Source organism: Lepisosteus platostomus, chromosome 27 (assembly GCF_059453375.1).
Source record: "Lepisosteus platostomus isolate fLepPlt1 chromosome 27, fLepPlt1.hap1, whole genome shotgun sequence".
Lineage (NCBI taxonomy): Eukaryota > Metazoa > Chordata > Actinopteri > Semionotiformes > Lepisosteidae > Lepisosteus > Lepisosteus platostomus.
Window position 1 is genome coordinate 1,518,558 of NC_142637.1, and position 26,507 is coordinate 1,545,064.

Genomic DNA, 26,507 nt, shown 5'->3' on the forward strand with positions numbered 1-26,507 from the left:
TTCTCCCTGGGTTTGTGTGGGTTTCCTTAGGGTGTTCTGATTCTCCCCCCCCCCACAGTCTGCCTGTGTTTGTGCCTGTTGCCCTGTGATGGGCTGGCGTCCTGTCCAGGGTGTACCCTGCCTTGTGCCCGAGGCTCCAGCTCCACCCTGTGCTGGATCGATGGGTCGATGCGATGAGTTTGCTGGGATGGGGGGCAAGAACCAGACTCTCGAAATTCCCGAGACTTTGTGCAGTTTGGGATGGGTCCTGGCAGCGGTTCTTCTCATTTCCTCGCTCTTTGGCTCGTCCGCCTGGAGCGTGACGAAGATTACACGCTGGACGGTCCCCTTTCTTCTTCCCGGGACAGCGTGCTGCCCGGGCCTTGGCAGAGCCCGCCCGTCACAGCCCTGGCAATGAGTGACGTGGGTTTGGCCTGTGGGACATCCTGGTATTGTGTGGGTTTTTTTTTTGTATCCTCCTTCGAAGGCTGGGGTTAAAGGTCACAGGCGTGTCCACCGGACAGCCATGGATCCCAGCATCTTTTTTTTTCTTGTTTTTTAGTAAAAACACTGGGTTTATGTCACAGTGAATTATTAAGTGATCTGGAAAGGAAGCAGCATCAGTGTGATAAGTAATACAGAGCATGAAAAGCAAAAGGTGCGAACTCTGAGGATACAGTAATAGCTTAATCGGTGAATCCAAAGAAAAGCGCAAGAAAGTGGGTCTGGATTTCTGCCTCTGCAGCCTGCGGAACGGCCTGTTGCTTCACAGGAGCCTTCATAGATCTTACAAACGAAGCTGTAAAATCCATCAGAGTCTCAGGGTGAGCAGTGTTTTCGTTTCATTGTGCTTGTTTATGACATGCAAGCTGAAGTTCATCTTTCTAAACTGGACTCTCAGATGGGGGGTGATATGAACCTGTGGGAATGTTGGGAATGTCGCTTTGAGGCTTCGGATTGTTCTCCAGGTGTGGGATCTCCAGCAGGCACAACCTAGCGAGACAGACATCAGCACTTGGCCCTCTTGTTTCACCAAGAGCGTGTTGTTCATGTGGTTGGAATTCTGCTTTTTCAATGACTTGTGGAATTCATTTTATAAGGAAATGGGGTAATATTTTCTCTATCCAACAACCACAAAGCAGTTTTCTCACATTAGAGCTATTAGTAGTTCATTTTTTAACAGAAGCCCTTTTCATTTTTTTGTATTTTGTTCTTTTTTGTGCAAAGTCTGTATTCACATCACTAACAAGCTGTGATCTCCCATCTGTTAATGTGAAGTAAAGGTGTCACTCGCCTCCAACAGTAAGAGCTTCAGAGCAGGAGTCTCCAGCACCCTGATCGGGTTGATGTTCTTGGAAACGGCTGAAAATGTGGACACAAGCGATTTCATTCTCTTAACAGATTGTTTGAATAACCATTAGTGGGAGCTGGATGGGGTGTTTTGCTGTTATAAAATTGATATAAAAGATATCAATGTTAGTGGCAGGAACTCATATGCTGCACTCATGCTGCTGGGCTAATTTCTGACTCCTGTCCCAGGTGTTCCAAGTGTTTCTGAGGTGCGCTGCACATCCTCACATAGAGTAAAGAACATTCAGTTGTACTGTGCTCTTTCCTAGGCTTGTGTAAATCGCCATCAGCACAATGCTGAGCCCTTGATCCATCTGTTTTCTAACCGCTTTCTGCAGCTCAGTTGCAGGTGAGCCAGATCATATCCCAGCGAGCAGTATGTGCATGGCAGGGTACACCCTGGACAGGACAGCTGGCCACCACAGGACACTTACAGACGCACACACCATTGACAGGACAGTTGGCCATCATAGGACACTTACAGACACACACACCATTGACAGGACAGCTGGCCACCACAGGACACTTACAGACACACACACCCTGGACAGCACTGTCCCAGAAGCCAATTAACCTTCCAGCATGCCTTTGAACTGTGGGAGGAAACAGGAGTACCTGGAGGAAACCCATGCAAATACAGGGGAACATCCAAACTCCACACAGACAGCACCCCAGGTTTGGAATTGAACCCAGGGCCCCAGTGCTGCGAGGCAGCAATGCTGACCACTGTCTCCTTGCCACCCCGAGCCCTTGATGTGAAAGCTATATGTACTGTTTTGTGTAGCAAGAAAAAGTAACTGATTTATGTGTTTATGGCCAGGGTAAATGGCCAAGCTGTACTTTCTTCAGAGAGATACCTCAGTTCTCCATGGGTTTGACTGCTGCAACCAGCTTGCTCTTTTATGTGAGTTAGGCCTTACAGGGACCAACGCTTAATTACTGGTAGACTTACACGGCACACTGATTACAGAAATAAATCACTTAACCTTTATAGTAATGTAATTAACTGAGAATCTTCATTGCTAATTATACTGCATGGCCTAGTTGCATAAAAAGAGATAAATTTTGCCTAAGTAGGTAAAGTGAACTTAGCTATTGTCTGTCTGGTTTGTCTGGTGTGTGTAAGTGAAACTGGCACAATGGCAAGTGATTCTTCTCATGCAGGTTACTTTGTGCTCATCTTTGCCAAATTCAAAGGAACTAATACTTTGGCAGAGTAGACCTAGTGATACCATCTCCCTGCTATTGAACTCTTATTTTAGGTCTATTGAAGATCTTTTCCTTCTCCCTGGGGTTCAGGGTAGCTAAGACCTGCCTTTGCTGGCGGAGTGTACAGGGCGTTCGTTCTGCACTGGGAGCTATCAGTTCAGTAGGATGCCCCCAGGGAGAGCTGGCCAGAGGTGCTGAAATTGCTGTTTACTGGGACTGCGGTGGCTCACCATGCACACAGCCGCCTGAGCCTCAGAGACGTTCGGGACCGGATCCCGCGCGCGAGGGGTGGATGGGCACCCTGCCCTGGCGAGTCGCTGGGTGCTTGCGCACGTGCTCTGTGGGCTCAGCGGTGTGAGGAAGAAGCAGCACACTCTTCCTCCCTCCGGTGGCGACACCTGGCCTATTATGCTACAGCTGTTTAGGAGGCATGTGAAGAATAGAGCAGTTGGCGGCTGCCCATAGAAAGATCAGTGCTCGGGCGTTTCGATGGCACATCTGAGGCGAGAGCGAATGTCATGCAGCGAAATCGGCGTGTGGGCTTTTCTCTCCCCTGTCGTTTTTTAACTGCTCTGAATAAACCTAGTCGGGATAATCATCGCGATTGTTCTGCACAGAAAAATAGCCTTGCTGGGGTTTGAGGCAATAGGGCCTTCAGCCTGAAGCCTCTGGCTTCTGCACAAGAGTGCTAACCCAGCCCTGAGCAGCTGGTTAGTCCACCTCCAGACGCATCCCAGGTGTCCCAGCTCAGGAGTCAGTGTTTCATGAGACCCCAGGGGAAAGCGAACAGCGCTGGCAGTTGCTAGGATGCTGTCTGGGTGGGGGCCGTAGCGATCGAGCTACGCCAAGTGCGGTCTGGGCTCTCGGCGAGTGAGGAGGCAACATGCCAAGCGCCCATTCCTGGGACTCAGGGACTCGGGATCGGTAGCAGGCTGGATTTAGGGAGAAAGGAAATGCCTTCAGTATTCCTACTTTAAACACGTCTGTTAGGGAGTTCGTAATGCATTGAGAAAGAACAGTGCTGAGTTTGTTGCAGATAAGAAGCAGCTCCAGTGGTCTTCAACATAACTGGCCTCATGCCCTTCTCCTTTATTGTACCCTGACAAATGCTTGTCGTCGTTTCAAAGATCAGATGACAGTTTACATGTTCAAGTTAAATGTTTAAATAGCTAAGCACTAATTCACAATGACATTACGGCTCAGGGATGGCTGTCCAAGCTAAACAGCAGAGCTATGCAGACACTGCAGAGGAAACTCTAAAACCGGGGTGTCTGGAGCCATCAAGGCGTAAATACCCAGGCTCTTTGGATCCAAGTTCAGTTCATTTTTAAATGTTAAAGCTGTGGTATTTTTATTTTAAATGCGTTTCCTGGACATGTTTAATGGGTGGTTCAGTGGCACGGTGGGAGTATGTTTGTGTCCTGTCTGGGATCCTGCCTTGTGCCTCTTCCTGCTGATTGATTGATTGTTGGATTGGGATGGGCTCTGGCTCCCTGGGATTCTGTATTGGAAGACGCAGTTGGAAAATGGTTGGACGGATTGCCTGTCTGGTAAGAAGGTGACATTCTGATGCCCCCTGCTGGGCGCTCGGGAACAGCAGCAGCCAGTGTCGCCCAGGCTGCCCTCAGAGCAGCAGCTGGCTGTGTCGGTTCACAGGAAGTGATCAGCACATTCAAAATGTGGATCCAAACAAGCAAGGTGGCCCAGCCTTGTTTGTAACCTTTCTCAGGTTCTTACACAGTCGGATTGCTTTTAATTAGATACAGCACCTGTCGTTTTCTGTTTTGCCTTCAATGCGTGTGAAAAAGGAACCGATTTATGAAGTCATTATAAAGGAGAACTCCAGTCCCAATGTCTTAGACCGGTTATTCGATTTCAGTAACAGAATGAATTAACTGGCGATGTAGAAAAGTTTTACAGATTTCGAATTAAGCACCATCGTGAACCTTGTGAAAGTAAGTCGCCATGTTGTTGCACACTGCTGGTCTTGCTACGAGCGAGAATCGCGACGTGAAGCGGGCCTTCCTGCTGACCAGTCCACCATGATCACTAATGCGATGTACAAGCGAATAATAGCAGCTTACATTTCACCTCCGCAGTGTTCTAACGTGATCTGCATGCAAGTAGTATTTGTCGGAAAACTGGATTAAAAGATCTAATCACATGCCTGCTTGTTTACAATGTAATAGGGCCTATTCCCTCTATTTTGGGATGTAAGTGGGTTTTTTTACAAGTTACTGTGTACCAATGTTTAAAAATAGCGTTGTCGTGTACTAGAGTTTAAAAATCTCCAAGTGCAGCAGGTTCTGGCGTTTGTGTGTACATATGCAGACGAGAAAAGGTGGGAGAGCTCTGACGGTCAGCTGCAGTCCTAGTGGCTATTTTGTGAAAAGTAGGGGTAATGATTTACCAGGAAACAGAAGGGAGTTTGCAGTGAACAGGCGCCCTCTGGTGGCTGTTTTGCTACAAGCCTTTAGCAAGGTACTCCGTACAAACAATAGGGGAGAAATTATAATTTTAAATCAAAGTGCATTGTCTTAAAGAGCTTATATACATACACATTAGATGCCTTGTTCTTTTTCCAGATGTGTCCTGTTTTTTTTTAGGACAGGATTAATTTGTGAGGACGAGTAATGTTTTGCACCGCAGAATGTTGCTCTGTTCTTCCTGCAGGTACTCGTCATGGTCTGACTGGTGTCCTGTCTTTTTTCTTTTCTTATTCAGGGAAGAGACCTTAGCCTGGGAACTCTCTGAAAAAGCTGAGCTTACTGGACGTTTGCCCTGGTCAAGGTAGGAACATTGCCTAATACCTGCATTTTGCAGCACAGTCCATGGCTGATTAACACACATGTGTTCTGTTGGGCTCTTGTCCCTGAAAGCCTTTGTCTGGTCAACAGGTGATCTTTGATGCTTTTGTTCTGTCATATTTCGCCCATGTTATAGTAGGCCATCTGCAGTATTATTTTTTCCTGCTCCAGGCCTGTAGAGGAACGTGGCTGATGTTATATTCTGATCTAATAAATACAGGTTCCTTCTGACCTTACTCAGTCGAGCTGACTGTTGTACTGGAAGTGTTGCAGAATTATATACAAAATCCCAGAAAATACAAACAGATGATAGAAAGGCTTTATCTGAATATGTCGTATACTGAAGACCTTGCATGCGTTTCCACTGTACTCCTGTTATTCTGTATGCCTTCCTGCCGGCACTTCAGGGTAAACGATTTGACACAAAGGGACAGTAAAGGGACGAAATGCGAGAGAAATTGCTTTACAAGCTGCTGTGGTAGAGATTAGTGACACTCTTTCTGTGTTTTTCTGGGTTATTAGTGCATTCAAAGTATACACCCCTGTCCAAACTGTATGTTAGGAATGTATCTCAAGTGAATTACATGAATTCTTGTGGATTTTATTTCCCCTACCTAATTTTCCTACTAATTGTATTATTTAGGCATCTAACAGGGACTTATAACACGACATTTGGGCAGCTACAAGTGAAACGCACACTTGGTCTAACGTATGGTTCCTAACCTGACTCTGTTCCATTCATTCTTAATGGAAAATGCCCTGCATTCACATTGGCAAAACATTGGCTCTTATGGCTCCATATTTGTATTGTTCCATTCCCTTTAATTAAAAAAAATCTTTTTAGACATCGCAACATTCTTGTCTCCCACCTTAACGTAAATTGGGGACCCCCTATTGCCTGGACACCAGTTGACACAGCGCCCCCCTGGTGTATACCATCACTGTACACGGTCTAAAAACAGGTCGTGTCCCTGTAGTGTCTCCTCTCACTGGCCAGCTTCTGCTGAGAGAAGGTGTTGGTGAAGCTGCAAAGAGAGATGAAGGGCTGTGCTAGAAAAAAAAGAACTTGATACACACAGCACTATCCTGTTAGTTTGTCCTCTGCAGTTGTGGGTGCCCTCATGCAGCATGATGAAAGGTTGACGTCCTTCACAGCTCACTGGACCGGTGGATTTCCTACTCTCTGGAGCATTAAGCTCACGGAAACCACAAGATCCCCCTTGGACTGGACACTGGTCACCCCAGCTGTGAAGGGGCATTGGCCAACTTCCGCTCCCTCTGTGAAAATAACTCATCCCTCCCCAGTACCTCTCACAGCTAGACCTTCCCAGCAGCAGCACAGCCTTCTGCTTCGGTGACGATCATGAAGAGCAGAGGCTGAGCCGCAGGCAGGCTGTGGCCTCATCAAGCACATCTTGTTCTGCGATCGGTTAAGGCTTTCACTGCACTGCTGGAGGACACGGCTGAAACGTGGCTCAGGCTGGTTGAAAGTTCCAGAAACTCTCAGGCGCTGTGTCCTTTTCTGCAAGGCTCCTTGAGCACAGCATTGTGGGAGCAACCATGTGGTCAGGAAGGTAGCGAGAGGTTCTGTTCCTTTTCACGCCTGAAGGGGCTTGTGTGTATCGAGAGACAGCGGAGGTGGTTTTGTTCAGGCGCTGTGAAATTCTGTTGCAGAGGTTTTCTTTGTTTAAAAAAAAATGTGCATTCGCCAGTTATGCATTTTCTTGTGTTATACGTGCCTGATTTGGAAAAGCCATTGTGCTTTCATATTCCATCTGGCAGCTTCGAACCCTGTGCCCGCACAAGGGGGCAGAGCGAGACACTTCCAGCCTCCTTGCGGTCGAGCCCCACGATCCAGGCAGCCCTGCCCCACCCTGTGCCGGGGACTTGGAGCTGACTGGGGGAGAGGCGTGTCCCTCGCCGACCGCCATGTGGTGTGCAAGTGTCCAGGTGTCCACAGGAGGCGCTGTGTCGCTGAGAGCCGAGACTTGCCAAGGCTTGACCAAATCGCTCGCCACTGTTGGGAGAATCCCAGCCATCGCTCCGCTGGTCATGTGACCCAGACTTCATCTGCACTCAGGCCAGCAGGTCTCCCAGGGACCCTTCCCTCGTGCAGCAGGGCAGCCCGCCAGCCCAGGGTTTCTCCAGGATACGGGTATTTAAAATCTTCAAAGACTCTGACCAAGTCAGTCCAGCGGAATTCCCCAAAATCAACAGTGAAACGTGAATGAGGAGGCAGAAGTGGAAACTATGTGAAAAAGCATGTGAAACCAAGAACAGGATGCAGATCTGTACGCAGAGGGTTGTGGGAGTCTGGAACCGGCTGCCCAGCCATGGTGTTGAAGCCGAAACCCTGGTTTCTCTCAGGGAAGCGGCAGGATGAGATCCAGGGATCAAATAACTACAGATTATCTCCCACATGGGCAGACAGGCCTCCTCCCATTTGGATCCTTTGCTCTTATGATCCAATCCACGTCCTGGAGGTCCAGACCCAAGCGGGTTGCCTGTGTCTCTTTTAAAGGCCGTGGATAAGGGGCACCACCCAGCCTTAACTGTATTGTTTTTCCCTGCGCCAAGGGGAAGAGTTATTTATGAACGGGACATGAATTCTGCGGTATTCTAGATCTAGAGGAGCTGTGTTGGAAACCCATATGCCAGTGCCTGTTATAACCTCTTTAATTTAATTTGGCACCTGATAGCTATTTTTAAGAAGCCTAAGAGGATTGCATTCACAGAAGTATCTTGAGAATCATGCAATTGATCTGCTGTCTGACAGTGCTAATAGTGGGTCTCTTGACTTGTGGTATTCTCTTAACTGCATTGGTTATCGGGATTGTAGTCATAAAGTAAGATTTATGTTTATTCTGGAGTCCTTGATAAGAGTTGTCTATCAAGAAAAAACTGAATACCTCTGGTCTATTGTGCTTATAGCTGCAAACATTTGTTTTGACCACACGGGGGCGCCATAGCCCTTTGAAAGCCATTTTCATGCACGGGATCTTGCAGTCTTTGGATCACACTGCTGTTGCTGTTGAGGTCATGCAGAGATAAGTAAGCGCACACAAGCAGGACAAGCGGAGTAACCTACATCAACAATGGTAGTTGTCTCACAAAATCCCTCTTCCAATCTTGGTTACAGCTGCCAAGTTAGCAGCACAACGGGAAATAATTTTTTTTCATGAAGTTGTGATCTTTTTGTTTTGGGGATTTATAGAAATGCGGGCAGCACAGTGGCGCAGTGGTTAGCGTTGTTGCCTCGCAGTGCTGGGGTCCTGGGTTCAGTCCTGATCCTGGGGTGCTGTCTGCGTGGAGTTTGTGTGGGTTTCCTCTGGGTGCTCCGGTTTCCGCCCAAAGTCCAGAGACATGCTGGGAGATTCATTGGCTTGTAGGAAAATGAGCCCTGGTGGGAGGGGGCATTCTTTTCTTCCCAGTCCTGCAGCTATGGCTGACGGTTTTCGAGGTCTGTGTGCCTGTGTGTCTCTGGGATCACTGTGGGGAGGAGCAGCAGGGGGCTATTTACACATGAGAGCGCGGCTTGAGAGTACCTGGGAGATCCGTTTCAAAACGAGGAATTGAAGACCCATCCCAGAAGTGGGCTGTGGCTGAATCACTCCTCGCTCCAACAGCGTCATCCCCTGACCTCCTCCTCGCCGAGGAGCCCTGCAGCACCTCTGCCTCGGCGTGCAGCTGCTCTCTGAGAAGAGCCCTTTGAGAGCTGCTTCGGCCTGGTCGTACCCACACCGATCGCCGTTCTGCAGAGCTGGCTTGTGCTCACTGCTGATAACGCTTCCTGAAAGCCCCAGCACAGCCCGGCACTAGAGAGCTTTGTTCTGCTGCGTCTGTTCAAAATAAGGTGTGTTCATGGTGCATTATTATTTTAGAAAAGCAGCATGAGAGACAACACATGAATAATACAGTGACTTCCGGACCGCAGAAACTTGCAGATGAATTAGTAAAAGCACACCAAAGACATCAGTCATTTTGTGAATGCTGAAAAGGGTATCCTGCTGGCATACAAATGCTGTGCTTTCCCAGATTTGAAAGGGAGTTGTGAAAGTACTGTACGCCTTTTGAGATTAGACGAGGGCAGCACGGTGGTGCAGTGGATCGCGTTGCTGGGGTTCTGGGTTCAATATCTGGGGTGTTGTCCGTGTGGAGTTAGTATGTTCTCCCTGTGTCCTGGTGGGTTTCTTCTGATTCGGCTACAGCAGTTAGAAAGTGGATGGATGGGTATTGGGAACTAAATGGACGTACTCTTTTTCGTGCTGGACAGAAAAGGCTGTGAAGGAGCCTGATTCAGCACATTGACAAAACCAGCCTTGTCAAGTTGTTCATAACTAATAGCGAACTGCTCTTGAACCAGCCATGAACCACAGGAAACTGCAGTTAAGGGTTTTTAAAACTGAGAACGTTTCTTTGCGCAAAGGACTGTGGGATTCTGGAGCAAGCTGTCCAGCTGAGGATTTTAATGCTAACACTGGTTTCCTTCAGAAACATGGCTAGACAAGATCCTTGGATCAATGGCTGACTAGCAGCCACCTGTCCTACATGGGCTGAGTAGTTTCCTTCGGTTTGCTGACGTTATGTTGTTATTGAGGGTTTCTGGGTGTAGCTTCTCCTCCCCCCTCCCCCTCCAGCTTCCTGACCGGTTTCAGGAATGTTTTGGAATCGACTGCAGAGACGTCACGGTCACGGGGAGCACTGGGAGGTCGCAGACGTGGTGGGATCTGTGCCGCTAGACACGGAGAGCTTGCTCTCTCGAGGTCAGTGTGTGAGGGACCGGACGGCACGGCAGATCGAGAAGGCTGTAGACGAGGGTACGAACCTGTTCTCGTTGGTGAGCGAGCAGCCATATCCTGGAACTAGAGGTCCCTTGATTTGGAGAGCGGCTTAGAAGTGGGCCAACCGGCTTCTCGGTGTCAGCTCGATTACCAGCTCCCCGGAGTGCGTTATGTAAACGAGCTGACTCACCTCAAACACCGAGGAAACACAAAGCACATCCCCGTCAGCGAGGTGTAGTAATTGCTTCCCGTCCCCACTTCATCTTTTTTTGTGCTTCAGTGAAGCTGTCTTTTCATAAAGTTCAAGAGCTCTTCGGCCTGATTGCCTTGCTCGCCCTGGGGCCGGCGTGTCTGCCCATGGTGGGGGGGGGGGCAGGAGGCTGTTTCTGCTCCCTGAGCCGCTGAGCTCCAGCCGGAAGCTCCACGCCGGTGGAAAGTGGGTCAGCGGAGGATGAGGGGACACGGTCAGTCCCAGGTGGAGCGCAGAGGGGCGGCGGACAGGCGCGGACCTGCTTGTGCGCACGTTCACAGCACACACACACACACACACACACACACACACACACACACACACACAGCACGTGCTCACCTGTGCTGCTCTTCATGCACAGTGAGGGGGTATTTGCACAGGACTTTTTTAAATCACAAAGAAGGATGCCCAGATCTTTGAAACAGAGCTAACTAAAGGAGACCAGTTGAGCCCTGTGGTTAAGGAAAAGGGCTTGTTACCAAGAGATTCCTATTTCAAGGCCTGAGTCGGCTACCATCATTAATTTCTGAACCTCTCTGTGAATCCTCCTAATTTTATAGCCTTGAGTGACTGAACCCTCCTCCCTTTGAGTGACACAAATCCAAGGTCCAGTTGATGCAGTTCTGTTTCTAGAGTAATTAATGTAGAGATGACTTCCTGGAAACACATAAAGTTGCTTTGTTTCTGAGGATTGTTAGCAGTCCTGCTCTCTGAAGCCCTCTGTGATCATTTGTGATGTTGCACTTTTTCTGGCCGGTGTGATCTCAAGGTGAAGGATGGCCGGTCTGGTGGGAGTTTGTTTTGCTGTTTTGTTCAGGTCATTTTTTGTTGCTTATGAAAGTTCCTGTTAAAGGCAGTTTGCTTTCTGAAGTCAGAGGTGTTTATAACATCCTTTTTTCTTATCTTGAGAGTTGCAGGTTGTGCATTTTTCAGCACTCGGGGCGTAATGTTTAGTCCGAGCACCCCTGCGGTGCTGCAGAGCGTCGAGCCAGTGATTTAGTAGCCCGGTGTGTGAATCTGAGTGAGTCAGAGCACAGCGCAGAGGGAACACTGTGTCACAGTCTATAAAATTCCAACCCTGCACGTAAGAAAGGATAAGGTTTAACCACTGTTTTGAGGAGAATCTTCTTTGCTGTTAAAAAAACAGACTTGTCCCCGTTTTCAAGAAGCGTTGTAATGATATCTAGTAGTACCGTTTTTATTTGCAGTGTATTAACATCTGATCACTTCTGAATCACAGTTGTTTCCCCGACTCATTTTCTGAGTGTGCAAACCGGTCGCAAGCGGAAAAAAACCACTCACTTGATCTGGCATCAGTCCCTTGTTCCACAGGTCTTCCTTTCCAGTTGAGTGTGTGAAATATTGGAAAGATTGGGCTTTTACTGAGCTCGCTTCCGGGGTCGGAGAGTCTGGGGGAGCCCCGAGCGTCCCGCACTGGGGCGCACGGCGGCGTGGCGGAAATTCTTCCTTACAAGGGAAGGATTAGGCCCTCCTGGGCGGGCGAGAAAGAAGTGGGAGAGCCAGCTGGAGCCGTGGAAATCCTCTTCAGGCCTGTGAGGAGCGTGGGCCGGGACATCCCCGCGAAGCTGCGCTTCACGCCTTCCGCCGCCGAGCGCGCCCCGTTCTCGGACTCGCCGGGCCAAAACCCGTTGTTTACGTGCTTTTAATTTTTCTTAAATGAGTCACCCTGCTGTAAACAACTGAAGAGGCAGTCAGTTGATAACGATGGCTTTCTCCGCGTGGTGATGCGTCTTCCCTGCGCTGTGATGTGACTCCCGGGTCGTCTGGATTGTAGGCTGCCCTTGTAAGCGTATTCACGCGTCGCTCCAAGCGTGCATGAATGCGTGTTGTGTACAGGTATTGACGTGTGAGCGCATGCTTTTCACCAGCACAGTGTTCTGGGGAAGAGGCCTGGGGGGTTGGTAGACAGCGTCTGGACTTGTTGACCAGAACACCAGAGCAGCTGCGGCAGGTGTGGCGTCTGCCACTAGGGGGAGCCGGTGCCCAGAGTTTCTGCTGTTGACATGTGGGACAGGTCTGTGGTTTCACTCATTCTCCACTCCTGAGCTTCGTGCCAAGGAGGGTGTAGGAATGTGAATTAAGGGACACAATCCTGCCGGAAGCATCGGGCGGGGGTGGCGGCCTTCAGTTCTCCCTGTGTTCTCATTCTGCCCAAACACTTCAGTGACTTGTTGGTTTAATAAGTCCACCCTGTTTCTAGGGGTTCGCTGCGCGTGTATGAATATCACTGCAGCAGGTCAGGGCTGTGCAAGGCTTCACGTAGCTGGCCAGGGAGCAAAGGTAAAATACTGAGTTTGGAAGGAGTCTGCAGCCACGGCTTTGTCCATAACTTTGGTGTTGAGCAATTTTGGGTTGTTTATGCACGTGGCAGGATATTTCCAGAGACCCTCATACTGGTTGCAAAGCCAACAGCCCCCCAGAGAAAGAACATGTAGTTCTTTAGGCCTCATGGGAGCTCGTAAGCCATGTTGTGCAATATTGGGTCTAAGTGCCTATTGAACTCCTCACATAGAGGCACAACGAAATGCAAGTGTGTTCAATGGGATAAATAATCCCTGAGGGCCTGCCTGACTGTAATGCACCAAAAACCTGACCCAATTTCTACCAAAAACTACTTCTCTTCCTACAAGTGTTCACAGTCTCTGGCCTGAAGATGGGACTTTCCACCTTATGGGGAAAATGTGTGTATATTTATAAAGGTGTTTTGGTGTATACTATTGATATATAATAGTATATTGGACTACGGAAAACTGCATACTGCCCGAGGCTAGAAAACTTCCCTCCTTGGAGTTCGAATTGTGAGGGGAAACATGGTAGATTTCCCCTTGTGGGTTAGACTGAAACTTTCCACATGCAGGATAAGGCACTGTCAGTTTCTGGTTTTTGATAATCGGAGGCTTGTGAGTAAGGAAGAACATGTGTTGGAGTAAAGGTTCAGGAAGTGTTTGACTGTATTGGTATTTGGAATAGATTCATGGGAAGCTGATATGGTTTTGTCCAGAGGAGTTTCGAGCTTTGTTTCAGCTTCAGCTCGTGCAAACCGAGCTTTCAGTGTCGCTTCTGTTTGTAAGACGAGTGCTGGACTCTGACCTGCTCCCACCTAATTTCCAACACGATCCACTTAAAAACTCTGCTTTGATGCAACTTTTAAGACCGTGCCAGATTTTTTTTTTCTGGTTTTCTGGGAAAGTATTAGTCTGTTCCCCAGAAGGACAGTCAGATCTGGATAACGAGCTGTGAAGAGTGTTGTAAACACAGGGGTGAATCTCGGGTCGCTTGCAGAGCCTCCTGTGGCCTTTCCCAGCAACTTCCTCAGTCCTCAGGGAGTCTTCACTGGCGGATAAATCCTGCTCGGAGTTCGGGAGTCACCGACCAGGCAGACCTGCGTAAGACTGAGATGTCTGCAGAAAGGGGGTCCTGCCTCAGCCAGCGAGCTGACGACAGTTCCAGCCCCCCCCACCAGAGTGTAGAGCAGATGGCTTTCTCTGCTGTCCAGTGTTACGAATACCCCAGCAACGCCACTGACCTTACCTCAGACCTTTTAGATTGGCATTCAGCGTTATAGAAAATAAGTCTTAATACTTCGGCCTAGTGTGAAGCCCCAGAAAGTATCCCTTGTAGGATGAGCCCTGGGGCACTTGTCTGCGCAGTGCTGTGCGATTGCTGCTAGTGGCAGAGTTACTCTTCTTTCTGGTTGTTCCTCATCCTGCCCCGGTGCTCCAGGCAGTGTGTGGGTTCTGCACTCTAACACAGCCCTGGAGAGAGGCACACAAACTGTAATTGCAGCCAAACTTCAAGTCCTTCACCCGCACTTCAATAGAGGGCTGAAAGTCCATCCTTCCCTGGTTGCTCCCTGATCTCCCTCCAGATGTGTTGCCTCCGAGCTGTTGAATTCTTGAAACGGTCAGCCTGCAGTCTCCTGTGTAGTGTCGGAGAAAATGCACTGTATGATTCATGGTTTCACTTTGTTCAGCAGTCTCCTGTGAGAGTACTGTACATCATGGTCTATTGTATTACTAGAGAAGCAAAATACTTTCCTTTGTATGGCTGAGTGTATTTCTGGCAGGACAAACCCTGCTCTTTACCCTGCGTACTACTCAGACCTTTTAAACCGGCCGAAAACTCCTGTGCTTTAACGGTGGCCCTTTTTGTGGCCTCATGAGCAGGAGCCACCTCTTTTACTAGAAACTGTGCAAACACTTTTACTAGAAACACCCTGTAACTTTCTCTGGGTTGTGCATCAGGTCAGTTAACAATTCTGTTTTTAAGTTGGAGAAAAGGTGGCCATTTCCACTTGCAAGCATCCCCTGCTGTTCAAGAACTGAAAAACAATTTAAAGGATTCAGTTGATCAAAGGATTAGTTGATTCACGTCTTCAAATCAGGTATTTGAACATCCAGCTGGAAAACCAGGATTTCAATCTCGCAAACCAACAGTCTCACTTTGAGCCCCTGTTACAATTGTGCAGTGTCGCTTGCGATGTGCTGTCTGAACTGAAAAGCACCGAGAAAACTCCTGCAACCGGGAATGAAACCTGTGCCAGCCGGAGTGTCAGATGCGATATACACTGCTGCTTTAAACTTGATCAAAATGAAGATTTTTTAAATATAACAATAGTTAGGTGTGTTACTTTTCAATGGTGTCTTACATGGCTTTTCATTTTTCCTCTGCCTTCAGTTAAAAGGGAAAACAGTTGTTTTAATTGACAGCCTAGGTGTTTTCTGCTCTGCCCACAAACGTGTGTGCTGAAGTCTTTCCAGTTTGTTTTACGTTCTCTCGTTCGGCCTCTGAACAGCGTCAGAGCCAAGACGCTGATGCCGATACGGATGGAAAGCGCTGGGCAGGACTGTGGGTTTCCTCCACTGGTTCCCAAAGGACCTGTAATGCAGTTTCACAGATGAGCTTTTGATTTGTGAATCTGAACCAAATGAATTCCTGAAAAAGCTTTCAGCCAGGAAATTGAGTTCAGTTGTACCAGCTAAAAGAAACACGTGCTGGATCAGAAGATCTGCGTGTTCTTGCGTAAATGTTTTACAGTAACGTGAGTCACTTCAAGCTTTTTAGTGGACCTTGGGGGGTTTGGGGAGTGGGGGAGATCAATCTTAACGTGTCAAGGGAAACCTTGAGTAGATTTCAGAGAACAATGCGCATTATACTGGTTAGGAAAAAAGTGACATTTTCAACTTTTCTAAGAGAAAAATGAGGAAAAAAGGACTAATTTTTTTTATATGATCATTGACTCAGGGTTTTTTTGCGTGATCTTATGTTTTGATGAAAGTTGACCTGCTGGTGTCTGTACATCACCCTCGGTGTGTCACTGACCACGAGTCGGTGTTGAGACTTTTCCTGGTGTCAGAAGCTGGTGACCTGGGTTCGATTCACCGTTGGACCAGCCCACTCCAGCGTGAATGTTACAATCTTAATCTTATTGCTTGTCTGCTTCATTAGTTGACTTTGTGCAAGAGCTTGTAAGTAAAAAAAACCCCGACGTGCACTGAGCTTTGACCTCCTGGGAGTTCTGTTTCACTGAATGAGCAAAAAATGAGTTTCAGATGATCCCTAACCTTCACAGCCTACCTTTTGTGTTATTTAATGTTGGAGCAGTCCAGATTCTTGTTTTCCCTGACTCATAACAAAGACTATAACTGGGAACACAGGAAAAGCAACTCCCTGTTCTGGGAAACTGCAGAGAGCAGCAAGCAATTCTGGATTTCTCCAGAACATCGCAAGGATGTTACACAGGTTGAACGGACTTGGATTCTTGCCTTAGTAGCAAAGTCCAGCTGCCCAGCCAGTCCACCCTGTAGTAGTGTCTAGAAAAGACTGGCAGTGTAACGTTGGAGTGAGGGGTCTCATGAGAGATGGGGTTTTCAGAGGGATCGCTTTACAGCACAAGGAGTTCTGGTCCTAAAATAAACCTGGAGTGAAGCGTGAAAAAAACACAAAGGTCATTACTAGCTTTGAAATTGCCCAGTTACATAGTTGTGTATGTTATGTAAATTTATTATAATACCCCTTCACTTCAGTGGTATTGCTTTATTATGTGTAAGAAACTTTCTCTGCAAATCTGGCAAAATAATCAAATGTATTAATGTTCTTATTAGTCCAGACCTGAAGTAGAAACACAGCCACACACCTTACATTACATTTGGCTTTCTTAGAAGTGGTTTCAAGTAACCTAGTGAAAGGATGGAAGTAAAACAGCCAGATATGTTACTGGTTATGGTCTTATTTAACAAGAGATAGACCTGGGTCCTGGGTTAGATTCAGCTATTTGTCACTTGTGTGTGTTCCTGCAGTATGAATGTGGGTTTTCCACAGGTCCCCCGGTTTCCTCCCACCTGAGCACATTCAGGTGAGCTTTGATTGGTTGATCTAGATTGTCCCTTTCTAAGGGGGCGGGGCTGGGGAAAGGGGGTGTGGTCTTCCCAATTATGCAGTTTAAACAGAACCTTGTGAGTCTGATGGGTTTCCTTTCATTTGTGGCTGCTCTGATGTTTCGTGTTAGCACTAACAACTCTTACTTTTACACTCCCTGCAGAAACCTGTGCTTTGATCTTAACGGAGTTTCATTTAAAATGAATTTGCAAGAAGCCTTTTGAAGTGAATCACTGTGTTTGTCCAAAGCAAGATACGGTCAATAAGTAACAGTAAGTTCCAGGTCTCAGTGTTTTAATTATCATGCACGCTACTGTATAGGCTCTCTGTTGTCCATCAGACTGGCCGAAGCACGTGAAGCCCACTGGGCTGACATCCGAGCGGGGTTGATGGAGTAAGCCGAGAGAGGAGGAGGGGGTCTCGTCCTGTGCCGTCCCGAGAGATCCGGCCCCTCCCACTCTGCCCCTCTGCTTTCACAACATGTTGATGTTTTTTTGCTCTCCTCCCATGTGCGTCCCTGGCTCCCTGCCCGTGTATACACACGTGTGCGCTTGGCTGGCCTCCAGCCCTCTCGGGAGCCCTGCGCTGCCGCCTGCCAGGGCACCAGCAGGGAGGCCCGCCTGGAAAATCTCACTCCATACGTATTCTCCCCCTCCTCCTCCCCGCTGGAAATTTCCCTCACCCTCTCCTCCTCTCCGGAGGGAGTCTGGGAGCCGCACACGCCCTCCGGTCAGGCTTTTATCCGAGGTCGGAGGCGATGAGGTGTTTTCAGTTAGGCGGGACCACTTTCTGAAACCAGCCATTATCATCAGGGAGCTACCGGCTGCAAAACTGAGCAGTAAGATTGTATTTTATACACGAGAGCAATTTTTTATCCCACCCATCCATTTTCTCACTGTTTCTTCCAGTTCAGGGTGACAGGGGCGTGGGAGCCTATCCAGGCAGGCGGCGGGCACAGGGCAGGGTACACCCTGGACAGGACGCACAGCCCCAGACACACACACTCATGCCTTTCCCACAAGTCCACTAACCTACCAGTATATCTTTGGACCGTGGAAGGAAACTGCAGCACCCAGAGAAAACCAACTGAAATGCACGGAGAACGTGCACACTCCACCCAGACAGCACCCCCTTTCTGCACTTTAATCCAGAGCCCCAGTGCTGTGAGGCACAATGCTTACCTCTGTGCCACTGTTCAAACTGTGTTGTTTATTAATAGTTTTAATTTGTATTGTGCCAGTTTAGGTCAGTGCTAAGATGTGGATTACAGTAATCGTGTGTGTACACTTCCTGAGAGCTTGTGCACTGTGTGCGTCCCATTCCCTTGCTCCACAGTGCAGAGTTTTTCCAACACAGCAGAATTCCAGGTGAGCCACTACTCCCTAAGCCCCTGTACCTTCTGCAGTCACATTGCGAATCTGTAGTCCCAGTAATATAGTTCTACACAATTGCAGTTCATCCTTAAATTAACATACAGGTATGGAAATGAAGAAACATTTGTTAATAAAAAAAACTAAATACAAGGAGTTCCTTGATTTTCATGTTTGCAGTAGAAGAGGCATGAGAGAAGAAGTCATCAGTTCAAGATGAATTGATAGTAAATCCCTGTCTGAAGGCTGCTGTGAGAGATGATGGTAAATTTCTCTTTCAGCGTCAGTGGTGCTCCTGTGTCGAACTCTCCAAAGAGGCTGGTGTGAAATGGGAGTTCCTCTCCTGCTACTGTTTCTGCATCCATGCAGTGTTAATTATTTTGCAGCCCTGTCTCGGGAGAACCACAGCCTTTTGGGTGTACTTTAAACAGTGTCTAAACACTGTTGATCTTGACTAATTAAGCACATTATAGTTTCCATTGGGTAACTGAACACTCATTTGAAGTGAAACCCAGACGTACCTTTGACGATCCAGCACAAGAGCTGGTGATTCAGGTTTTTATACACAGTGCAAATGCAGATATGTTGAAAATTGGAAAGTGATTTTAGTCTTTGAGAAAACAGAATCTCAGCAGAGGGAGAAGATGAGAAGTTTAATGTATTTGTTACCTACCTTTTCCTATTGCCTCTGAAGTATAAACCTTTGGTTGTAGTCCTAAATGCTCTGCCATTCAAATTGGACCTACTGCTAGGTAAGTAGTAGTGACACTTGTATTCCTGGAAGAATTTGTCATAACTCAAGTAGCAGATATTCTGTGCGTTTGCTTTATTGCCAGTGTGCAATGATCGGATTGTATCCTCTATTTGAATTACATAGTTTTGCAGAGCGTTTTCATAAACATGCAGCACAGTAGTGCATCACTTAGCTTTGCTAAGCTGTGCTGGGGCCCAGGGTTCGATCCCAGAAGACTGGGGTGCTGTCTGTGTGGAGTTTGCCTGGTCTCCCATGATCACGTGGGTTTGCTCCTGTTTCTTTCCACAGTCCAAAGACATGCAGGTAGATTAATTGGCTTCTGGGAAAATTGGCCTGTGTGTTCCCAGCTGTAGACTGGAGTCCCGTCCAGTGGTACCCTGCCTTGCGCCCATTGCTTGCTAGGCTCCAGTTCCCCGCAATCCAGACTTCGATAAAGCAATTAAAAAATAGATGGATGGGTTCCGCAGGGTCTAAGCTGTTAATCTGTTTGCTTATCAGTTTCTAATTTCTAAAATTTGGTATGGGGGGGGTCTGTTGCCATTGCACCTGGACCAGAGGGATGTTTACTGTTGTACAGTATCCTACTCCCCGCCCCCCCTCGTCTCCATGTGATTAGAGGACCCCAGGGACGGTCACTGCCCCGCGGAGTCCGAGATGTTTGTGTTTCCCAGGTCGTGCGGAGTTATCGATGTAGCCAAGCTTGGCTGTGCTGGGGACACTCTGTACTCTGTTCCGCAGTGACGAAAGCCTCTAGACTATGACAGCGATGACTGGAACCCCCCCGCCTCCTCCCCCACTCCATCAACACAAGCACCGCCAGCCACCCCCCTCCCGCTCGTCTCCGATTGGCTGCCCTCGGAACACACCGTGCTGTGATTGGCCAGTTCTGCAGACGGCTTATGCCTCGTCTTAAAGCACCTCATCCTTTCCTGTATCTCTGGATCCATTGCCTCTGCTGGGAATGACAGCCGGCAGCAAGCCCACACTCCCCAGCTCTCATCTTTCCGGGAAGTGTGTAGTGTTGTTTCACGCTTTGTTTTCCAGGCTAGTCATCACTGCGGCACCTGGAGATGCCTTAAATTAATAATGCACTTCCAGTCTTAGCTGCAGCAGAGTGAGTCACGGTGCAGCATCCTTGCACCCAGAGGCCCTGGCTGCTTGCTGTAGGTAGGAAGCCGAGGATAAAGCCTCTCAGCCGTTCTGTTGTTCTGAAAGAAAATGCTTTGCAGCTGCCATTGAAAGCCACAATCTTTCCCAGAAGTCCTTGCAGCAGTGTGACAATGAGCACGTGTGTTTGATCTTGTTTTGTTTTTTACTTCCAATGGAGAACCCCTGTCGCAGGCTTGTCCATTTCTGCATCTGTGAGCTTCGATCACAAGTATAAATTGTCCGAACAAAGCAGAAAAGCGATGTTATTATTTTAGCTCTTTTGTGGCAATATTAAAAGCGGTGCCCCTACTCTGCAGTGGGTGCCGAGCTTCTTGTATTCAGCAACTGCTGCTCTTAAAACCTGAAGTGGCTCAAAGTGCAGCTCAGTGGTGTTTCCTTCTAGAGGCAGTGGACAGCTGCTAGATGGAGGTGTATTTTAACTCGGAAAGTGAGGGCTGGGGCATTTCACCTTAGTTTTGACTAATTAAGAAATGTCTGGCTCATGTTCACAGTGATGGTTCTAGGGGTTATTTTAGACACATTGTATCATCCCCATCCCTCAGGAGTTCATCTGCCTTTAAATTAAAACTGTTTAATTTCTAGATGAAATTCGCTTCTACAAAATGGAGCAACATGAGAAGCCTCTGCCCCTGCTTTTCGCCACTGTGATTTCTGAGCCACTTGGTTTTTCCATTCTGGACCTGCAAGTTGCTCATTCTTGTCTTGAAGTTGGCTTGACTGAGCCGGTCTGGCTTAAAGGAAGGTGTGACTACAGTAATCGGATAGATGGCGCTGAGGCTGGGATGGTCTGAGTCAGAAGTCGTCTGTGAGCACGCCCGCCCCAGGCGATATTTGGAGAAGGAGCCCGAGTACGGTTCCGCAGCGCCGTTTGCACGCGGGAGGCTGCAGCACGTGTGTGTAGTCCGGCAGCTGGAAGCCGACAGTGGTGCCAGACGGGAGATGAGCCCGCAGGAAGCATGACAGCCCAGCAGAGGGCGCAGCATGGGCACGGCATGACCTCTTGTGTCCTGGGGGGCTGTGTGTGTGGAGGAGCGCAGGTCCTGAGAGGTTGGCCACTGTGGCCCAAGGACACATGATTCCCTCGCTCCACAGAGCACAGTTTTCAACACAGCGGGATTCCCGACTGTCCCCTTTCTTTCACATTCCACGTCCTGCTCCACTTTGCTCCACCTCCGAGTGATATCCCTGCTGCCTGCGCTTTTATTTAATCAGTTTGCTTGAAATAAAAACCACTGTTTTTGGTTGTCTTTGGTTGTCTATAGGCTACCAAAAGTGAACCGGTGTTTTATTTTCAAATAGATGTTCACTGCTGGTTGGATAACAGACTTATGAGTGTGTTATTGTTGCATTGATATATATATATAATGAAATATATAGCTGTTACAACAAAAATAGTGTACAGAAGTAGCTAAAATAGATAAAAAGTGGTATGAAAGAAAATCAGGTTTGTGCAGGCCTCAGGAGCTGATAGGTGGTGGCCTGTGCAACGCTAATAGACTTCCCCTTTGCATTTCCTCTTGAACCTGTGAGGAGTGGATTTGAGAGCTTCAGTAGGGCATTAATGTTACTGAGCCGTGATCTCCATGTGAGCAGTGAAGGACCCCTTCCTTGAATATTTCAACAGATGCAGCAATTGGCATCCAAATCGGCAAATAAAAAGTAAAAAGAAATATATAAACAAGAATTTAAAAAATTTAAAGCACAGCCTAATACACCAGTGGAGAAGCAGCAGCCAAAATGTGCACAGCGTAATCTCAAACAGGAACCGGAGATTCTGGGAAGTGATACATTAAAGGAAGATGTACCAGATGGACTACTAAAAAAACACCCACTGAATGTGTGAGTGCTTGAAGAATGGCTGTGGAATATAAACAGCGATGTGATTGTTGTAACCCTTCATGTGAATATAAGGCCTCCTGCATGTGAAAGGCACTGCTCATACTACCTCTTGAAACTTAAATGTTCAATTCACAAGTACTCCTGGCCCCTCTCTTTAATGCAATTTTAAGGAAGGAATAAGGATGTTCTTCAAGATTACCTTTTATGTACATCTTTTTTTTTCCTGTTGGTTTTTACAAATATTTTAGTCTTTCAGTGAATGGTCTTGTACAGGAAAGCAGGTTGTTTCCTTCAGGACAATACTTCACTTGGCCACAGGGTGGCAGTACTGGACTGTGTATAAGCAGTGGCTGTTTTTAACATCATTCCAACCTTTCGGAAAGGAGACAACAGTCTAGACTGGCCAGGACTGCAGGATTCTTTCAGAGTTACATCAGTTACGCTCAGACTCTGAGTCAGTGCAAGTTTTTTAAGACAGTTTTGGGTCTCGCCTGCCAAACACACCGCCGGAAACCACCTTCAGGGGAGACGCTGTGTTTGTGTCTAGATATGTTTCAAGTTTTGCGAGGGAAAGGAGGGAGAAAACAAGCTGTGAAGTTTTGTTCTTGCACAGGAAGCCCCTTGCTTTCCCAGTTCTCCTCTGGCATTATCTGACTTGATCAACCCCTGACATTGTGCGTGCAGACATTCCCTTGTGTTGTTCGGATCGGTTTGCTGTGCGCTTTAGATCTCAGCAGTTAGCTTTAGCTGTACACTTTAGTGGTTAAGTTTGGACAGACTCCGTGTAACAAGGCAGTGAGATCAAGCATAGCAGGAAAACAGAATTCAAAGCTGTTTTATGCATGAACATCACAAATCGTTGTGCGAACATTTTAAACAGATTGAGGCAATAGACCCTTTCAACCACAGCGATTGCTCTTAGCCTCGCTCTTGGGAGTCATTGCTAACAAGAGCTGCATGTGGCCAGTTAGGCTGATGCAGTACCGATCCAGATCTGTAATATTATTGAGAGAACTGGGGACATTGTCTTATCTCTCAAGTTAGCATTTGGCTAAAGGCATCTCTGTGTCCTTCTAAATCACTGAAGGCCAGGTTGAAAAATCTGTAAGCCATCTTTCTAGATTGAAAGAAAACCTTTGAACAGCCTTAGAGATGCACAGAGCTGGAGAAAGCCCCAGTCTGTTATTTAACTTGCTGTTAGTTTAATTACAGCTGTTGGGACGAATAGATCAATGCAAGTGTACAACTGACTTTAATTATTGGATATTAGCCAGTGATCCTGACAGCTGTCTTAAATACCTATGATAGCTCAGTGGATGAAATCCTGTTCTGCAGAATGTGCCTGCTTTGTTTCTGGTGATGGTTGACGCCTGTGCTTAAGAATCGCAGGATATTTGAGGTTTTTCCCTGTTTTATGTTCCTTGTACTCTCACTAGATCACTATAAATCTGCGCTCAGAGGCTGCAAGCTCCTCGCCACAGCGATAAGCCCATAAGCGCTCTCTCTGGATGGGATGCCCATCCATCACAGGGCTGTGGACAGAGGGACAGTTTAGAGTCAACTTAACCTAACCAGTGAGGCTGAAAGAGAGAGTGCAACGCCACACAGACAGACACCCAGGGCAAAGATTGAACCCTGGAACTGAGTAGCACACCCCAGTTGTTCCAAGTCCAGGGCCTGCAAAAAAAATTTCAAATATAGAGCACAAGTGAGTTTTGCCCTTTTGTGCATGAAAACCAAGATTTCAGCTCCATCTCCAGAATTCTTGAAACCTGTGCATTGTTATTTTGGTATGTTTATATATAGCAAGAATTTGAATTATTCTATTTGCAGATTAATCTCCTATGTAGTCATGCTGAGAGAATGAATAACTTTCGTTTCAGGGAAAGTCTTTGCCCGATCTGAGTCCAGTTTGTCCCCATCTTAACCAGCTCTGCAGAGATGTGAACAGCCAGTCTTGAACAGTCAGGCGCATTACCAGAACTGCTGACTCAATAAAGACATATGAACTCAATGTGAAAACTTCCCGCATGAATCAGCACATTCTCAGGTCCCTCTCTAGTGGATATTGACTCATGTGCTCAGAACCCCGTTTTTCTCCGTTTCTCATATGACTGGATGTCACTGGTTAGAAAAATAGGTCAGTTTATGTTGAAAACCTCTGATGTGTAGAAAATACCTGGAATGAATATTTTTTGCCTCGCAAGGTTTGTGGGTGTCCAGCTCCAGGTTCTGCATAGGTGCATATGGAATGTGAATGAGTCTGTTTTTTCCCCAATATAGAGCTCCAGTTTTCAGTGGTTGTTCCCACTGAACATGCAATCAGATCAAAGTGAAATGTGCTCTTACTCCAGCTGTAACCTTTTCTAAGCTTCTACCGGATTTTCATAATGGGACCAGAAGCCGTTCTTGTTTTAAATGCATTATTTGTTATCGCCAATTTGAAGACCAGTATGACAGTTACATTGTAATACTAATGTTACTGAGACAAGACTGAAAATAAGATTAAGCAAGACTGCTCTGCTATTGTTGCATATTGAACTTAATGGGAGTATGTGCATTTACAGTCTATGGTTTGGCAATGAGAACCACACCTGCTGAGAAGGTTAGCTCATAGCAACCCAACAGAACTCAGTCTTGTATAAATAAAACTGATTGCAATTAGTTTGAGGCGCATCTGAATACCTCCCTTGCACGTTTTGAGGCCTTGTGCAATTGCGTGCAGAGCAAGGCGACTCGAGGAGGTTTGTGTTGAAGGAGATGATTACACAGCCGCCTCCCAGCCCTTCCCAGTGTCCTCCGGTTGCTGGTTTGGAGCCATCGTATCCATCGCAGTCAGCCTATCCCCACCTACTCGCACTCGCGCATGCATGCCGCTCTCCGATGGGCGTTTCCGCAGCGCTGCGTTCCATCTGCATCTCAAACAGCTCTTCTCCCCCTGCGGGGAAGGAATGCCTTGAACAGCGCTCCCCGAATGAGTAAGGGCTGCAGCAGCCTGCTCCCCCTCCCTCCCTCCCTCCCTCTCTCGTTCTTGCTGTCTCTTCCTCTCCCTCCCACTCTCCCTCCCACCTGCACAGTCTAACCTTTTGTTTCAGTCCTCCGTGAAGTGGGGTGCCCCCCAACACCCCCCCTCTCGTGCCTGCGCGCACACTCGCCATTCTTAGCAAAGGACCCGGGTTCCTTCGTCGTGGTTTCCTCATTCCCCGACCTTTCTGATTCCACACAGATGATCTGAAACCTGTGTTTAGAATCAAGTTGTGGTGTTAGATCACTGTTTTACAAGGATGGTGGTGATAATGCATTAGCATTCTGTGTCAAAAGCAGAAAACGGGAGCTCAAAGCAAAACTCTTAACAGCATATAGCTGCCTTCAGTCATATTTCATGCCAATTGCTTTTCATGGGATCTCAGAGCACCAGTTTGGTGGTTGTTCTACAGGCTAATTTATTTTCTCAGAATCAAATTATTTTCCTGCACAGTACACAGAAACCTTTGATCCCACATTCTATCAGATAAAACATGCTTTGAAGGAGACTTGCAAGCTGTGAGGTTTTCTTTTTAAGAATTGCCTCCAATTCGGGGAAACAGCAGTGTGATCGAGGTTTTAGAACCTGTAGGATTTTCTTCAGCTTGCAGCTCTGGAGTGCATTGCAAAACTTTGATAAATTTTTGTGCTCATTTTACATGAAGCTGGCAAAACCGAAGTATCCAACTGTGATTCTGCATACCATCTTCTGCAATCGTGTACTGCGAGAAAGGCTGGGGCTGGTTAAACCATTCCCTGATGATCAAGGAATTATTCCTCTTGTGTCTTGTGTGTATGTACAGAAATGTCTGTTGTCAATGAAACCTGCAAGACAAAACATGCTGAAGACACTGATGTGTTCATTGACATACAGAATGATCATACAACCTCATCCTTGTTTCTTGACCACTGTGGCCGTGCAATACTGCCTCCTGCTGGAAGGGGACTGTTAATTATTACCACAGCTGGACAAGAGGTGATTGAGCCCTGCTGGTAGGTAACGCAGTGCAGTTGTCAGGCAGTCTAGACATTTAGGAGGGCTGGAGCTGTGGTTCCCAGACTGGGAGCAGCACACACACCTGGGAGCAAAGGGCTGCAGGCAAGTGATTTGATGAGTTTGATCCAGTTTCCCAGGACTTGATGATTCATCAGGGAGGGTTTCTGCATTGATTTTTCTACAAACCAGCTCTCATACTTTTTCAACTAATAATCAATTAAACCAAACCAGTGAAAAAAAACATGCTTTTCAAGGTAAACTTCAGTTTTTCTGTTTTAAAAAACTTTAGATTAGATATGCATTACACTCAGTAACGTCTGCAAGCATATATATATATTTGTGTGTGTGAAGCATTCCTCTCCTCTCCTGCCTGTCACTGTTGGTGATTCAGTTCCTCCCAAGCTGCTGTAGATCAATAGACTTGTATCTCTGTAGTCAGGATTGTTCTGAACCCACATGAGAGGGCAGTGGGGTGGTGGGGGGGGCAAAGTTGGGCTCTGAGCCCCTTATTGGAAGTTTGTGGGTGTGAGTCCCCACTCCTTTTGAAAAATGTCCTTGCATTGTACTACTCACTCTCT

The 26,507-nt window shown here is 47.4% G+C and overlaps 1 protein-coding gene across 4 annotated transcripts in view; it reads left to right on the forward strand.

The window, feature by feature from the left end:
* Positions 1 to 26,507, forward strand: part of gng7 (guanine nucleotide binding protein (G protein), gamma 7) — a 102,045-nt gene that overhangs the window by 9,122 nt on the left and 66,416 nt on the right. For 2 of the 4 annotated variants that reach the window (XM_088622240.1, XM_088622241.1), the window contains exon 2: positions 5,263 to 5,328. The exons of 1 other annotated variant lie outside the window; for it this stretch is intronic. The gene's annotated coding sequence lies outside the window, so the exon portion shown is untranslated. Of the gene's footprint in view, positions 1 to 5,262; positions 5,329 to 9,986; positions 10,109 to 26,507 lie in introns of those variants that run through there. One more of the 4 variants, XM_088622243.1, reaches the window with a different exon arrangement.